A 3855-nucleotide genomic window follows, 5' to 3' on the forward strand; every position below is an offset into this window, starting at 1 on the left:
ATAATGGTTATGGAAAAACGAAAAAGCAACGCTTTTACCACACCAAACTTAAAATGTTTGCTCGTCCTCGAGCAAAAGACGAAAGAAGAGAGTAGATGAAGAAGAAATGAGGAAGAGGGAGATGGTGGTGTATTCGGCCAAGGAGGGGGAGAAGTGGTGTTTTGGTTGTGTGAAAATGAAGGAGTGAAGAAGGGTATTTATAGGAGAGAGGGGAGATGGGGTTCGGCCATATTGGGTGGGTTTGGGAGGGAAAGTGGTTTGAATTTGAAGGGTGAGGTTGGTGGGGTTTTATGAAGGATGGATGTGAGTGGTGAAGAGAAAGATGGGATTTGATAGGTGAAAGGGTTTTGGGGAAGAGGTATTGAGGTGATTGGTGAATGGGGGAAGAAGAGAGAGAGTGGTGGTGGGGTTGGTGGGGATCTTGTGGGGTCCACAGATCCTGTGGTGTCAAGGAAAAGTCATCCCTGCATCAAATGTTGCTCAAAATCACGTTTTGAGCCATTTCTGGCATTAAACGCCGGGCTGGTGCCCATTCCTGGCGTTTAACGCCAGGTTCTTGCCCTTTTCTGGCGTTTAACGCCAGTCTGGTGCCCCTTTCTGGCGTTAAACGCCCAGAATGGTGCCAGACTGGGCGTTAAACGCCCAACTGCTAGGTTTACTGGCGTTTGAACGCCAGCAACATCTTCCTCCAGGGTGTGCTGTTTTTCTTCCTGTTTTTCATTTTGTTTTTGCTTTTTCAATGGATTTTGTGACTTCTTATGATCATCAACCTACAAAAAACATAAAATAACCAAAGAAACTATATAAATTATAATCATTGGGTTGCCTCCCAACAAGCGCTTCTTTAATGTCAGTAGCTTGACAGAGGGCTCTCATGGAGCCTCACAGATATTCAGAGCAATGTTGGAACCTCCCCAACACCAAACTTAGAGTTTGAATGTGGGGGTTCAACACCAAACTTAGAGTTTGGTTGTGGCCTCCCAACACCAAACTTAGAGTTTGACTGTGGGGGCTCTTCTTGACTCTGATTTGAGAGAAGCTCTTCATGCTTCATCTCTATGGTGACAGAGGGGTATCCTTGAGCCTTAAACACAAAGGATTCTCCATTCACTTGAATGATCAGTTCACCTCTATCAACATCAATCACAGCCTTTGCTGTGGCTAGGAAGGGTCTGCCAAGGATGATGGTTTCATCCATGCACTTCCCAGTCTCTAGGACTATGAAATCAGTAGGGATGTAATGGTCTTCAATCTTAACCAAAACATTCTCTACAAGTCCATGAGCTTGTTTTCTTGAGTTGTCTGCCATCTCTAATGAGATTCTTGCAGCTTGTACCTCAAAGATCCTTAGCTTCTTCATTACTGAGAGAGGCATGAGGTTTATACTTGAACCTAAGTCACACAGAGCCTTCTTGAAGGTCATGGTGCCTATGGTACAAGGTATGGAAAATTTCCCAGGATCTTGTCTCTTTTGAGGTAATTTCTGCCTAGACAAGTCATCCAGTTCTTTGGTGAGCAAATGAGGTTCATTCTCCCAAGTCTCATTTCCAAATAACTTGTCATTTAGCTTCATGATTGCTCCAAGGTATTTAGCAACTTGCTCTTCAGTGACATACTCATCCTCTTCAGAGGAAGAATACTCATCAGAGCTCATGAAAGGCAGAAGTAAGTCCAATGGAATCTCTATGGTCTCATTTTGAGCCTCAGATTCCCATGGTTCCTCATTGGGGAACTCATTGGAGGTTAGTGCACGCCCATTGAGGTCTTCCTCAGTGGCGTTCACTGCCCCTTCTTCCTCTCCAAATTCGGCCATGGTTATGGCTTTGCACTCTCCTTTTGGATTTTCTTCTGTATTGCTTGGAAGAGTGCTTGGAGGGAGTTCAGTAACTTTCTTGCTCAGCTGCCCCACTTGTCCTTCCAAATTTCTAATGGAGGACCTTGTTTCATTCATGAAACTTTGAGTGGTTTTAATTAGATCAGAGACCATGGTTGCTAAGTCAGAGGGGTTCTGCTTAGGATTCTCTGTCTGTTGCTGAGAAGATGATGGAAAAGGTTTACCATTGTTAAACCTGTTTCTTCCACCATTATTATTGAAACCTTGTTGAGGTCTCTCTTGATTCTTCCATGAGAGATTTGGGTGATTTCTCCATGAAGAATTATAGGTGTTACCACAGGGTTCTCCTAGGTAATTCACCTCTTCCATTGAAGGGTTCTCAGGATCATAAGCTTCTTCCTCAGATGAAGCCTCCTTAGTACTGCTTGGTGCATTTTGCATTCCAGACAGACTTTGAGAAATCAAATTGACTTGTTGAGTCAATATCTTGTTCTGAGCCAAAATGGCATTCAGAGTGTCAATCTCAAGAACTCCTTTCTTCTGACTTGTCCCATTGTTCACAGGATTTCTCTCAGAAGTGTACATGAATTGGTTATTTGCAACCATTTCAATGAGCTCTTGAGCTTCTGTAGGCGTCTTCTTCAGATGAAGAGATCCTCCAGCAGAGCTATCCAAAGACATCTTGGATAGTTCAGAGAGACCATCATAGAAAATACCTATGATGCTCCATTCAGAAAGCATGTCAGAAGGACATTTTTTGATTAATTGTTTGTATCTTTCCCAAGCTTCATAGAGGGATTCTCCATCCTTCTGTCTGAAGGTTTGGACTTCCACTCTAAGCTTACTCCATCTTTGTGGTGGAAAGAACTTTGCCAAGAAGGCATTGACTAGCTTTTCCCAAGAGTCCAGGCTTTCTTTAGGTTGAGAGTCCAACCATATCCTAGCTCTGTCTCTTACAGCAAAAGGGAATAGCATCAGTCTATAGACCTCAGGGTCAACCCCATTAGTCTTGACTGTGTCACAGATTTGCAAGAACTCAGCTAAAAACTGATGATGATCTTCCATTGGAAGTCCATGGAACTTGCAATTCTGTTGCATTAGAGAAACTAATTGAGGATTAAGCTCAAAGTTGTTTGCTCCAATGGCAGGGATAGAGATGCTTCTCCCATAAAAATCAGGAGTAGGTGCAGTAAAGTCACCCAGCACCTTCCTTGCATTGTTTGCATTATTGTTGTTTTCGGCTGCCATGTCTTCTTCTTCTTTGAAGAATTCGGTCAGGTCCTCTAAAGAGAGTTGTGCTTTGGCTTCTCTTAGCTTTCTCTTCAAGGTCCTTTCGGGTTCAGGGTCAGCTTCAACAAGAATGCCTTTGTCTCTGCTCCTGCTCATATGAAAGAGAAGAGAACAAGAAAATGTGGAATCCTCTATGTCACAGTATAGAGATTCCTTGAGGTGTCAGAGGAAAAGAGAAATAGAAAGAAGAAGGAGAAGAAAAATTTGAACTTTACTTAGATAGGGTTCGAATTGTGCATTGAGAAGGAGTGGTACTCCATAAATAGAAGGATGTGAGAAGGAGGGAAGTAATTTTTTTTTGAAAATTAATTAAAATATTTTGAAAACATTTTTGAAAAACATTAATTGATTTTCGAAAATAAAAGTTGAAAAGAAATCAAGTGATTTTTGAAAAAGATTTGAAATTAGAAACCAAAAAGATATGATTGAAAACTTATTTTGAAAAAGATGTAGTTAAGAAGATATGATTGGTTTTAAAAAGATGTGATTGAAAAGATATGATTTGAAAACAGTTTAAAAAAAAAGATATGATTTGAAAAACATTTTAAAAAGATTTGATTTTAAAAATAAAAAAAATTAATGACTTGCCTAACAAGAAAAGATATGATTCAAACATAAAACCTTCCTCAACAGAAAAGGCAACAATCTTGAAATTTTGAATCAAATCATTAATTGTTAGTAAGTATCTTTGAAAAAGGAAAGAAATTGATTTTGAAAACATTTGATTGAAA

The 3855-nt window shown here is 40.4% G+C and overlaps 1 non-coding gene across 1 annotated transcript; it reads left to right on the top strand.

The window, feature by feature from the left end:
• Positions 1–2569: 2569 nt before the first annotated feature.
• Positions 2570–2677, top strand: LOC130958909 (small nucleolar RNA R71). Its single transcript, XR_009078010.1, has one exon. It is a non-coding gene; the product is annotated as a small nucleolar RNA R71 (small nucleolar RNA).
• The last annotated feature ends 1178 nt before the right edge of the window (positions 2678–3855 follow it).

This window comes from Arachis stenosperma, chromosome 10 (genome assembly GCF_014773155.1).
Source record: "Arachis stenosperma cultivar V10309 chromosome 10, arast.V10309.gnm1.PFL2, whole genome shotgun sequence".
Lineage (NCBI taxonomy): Eukaryota > Viridiplantae > Streptophyta > Magnoliopsida > Fabales > Fabaceae > Arachis > Arachis stenosperma.